Consider the following 636-nt stretch of genomic DNA (forward strand, 5'->3'; position numbering starts at 1 on the left):
CCCCTGCGGCTTCAGTCTATCCCCTCACTTCCACTTTCCTAGCTTCAGCCTGAAAGGAAAGCCCCGCTGAAGATCAAAGCTCAGTCCCCCCGCCTTCCTCCTGCTCTCCCTGCCCTGGGAGGCCCCCACGTTACCCAGCCCAGTGTCCCTCACTGTGTGGCTGGCTGAGATCCAGAGAGGTTCAAGGCTGACCTGAGGCCACACAGCCAGGTGAAGACAGAACAGGCCTCCCTCCCTCTCCACCCCGCCTGCTTGGCCCCAGCCAGTCGGAGCACACGGGCACACCCCAGACAACTGTTTGGGTTTGGGGCAAAGGGGCTTATTATGCTGGCGGCACTGAGGGGCCAGGCTGGGGGTGGCACAAGCCCTACCCCCTGTAATCAGGCCTGTGGCAGAGATGATGATAATGGCCGGGACTATCTCAGGCCCTGAGGTCACCTGGATTGGAAGCCCCAGCCCTCCCGGGAGCCCTAGCACCGCTGCCTGCTGCCTGAGTCTGTCTGCCTTTGTCCCGCCCAGTAGTCCCCCAGGGACTCTCCCCTCAGGAAGCAGCCCTTCCCTGACAGCAGCATCTCCTGCCTCCCCAGCTCCCATGCCCCTGAGGACCCCCTGAATTGAGGAAGGAAGAGTCCAGAC

This window comes from Rhinolophus sinicus, chromosome 7, assembly GCF_057876585.1.
Source record: "Rhinolophus sinicus isolate RSI-liver-muscle chromosome 7, RSI-T2T, whole genome shotgun sequence".
NCBI classification, from domain to species: Eukaryota; Metazoa; Chordata; class Mammalia; order Chiroptera; family Rhinolophidae; genus Rhinolophus; species Rhinolophus sinicus.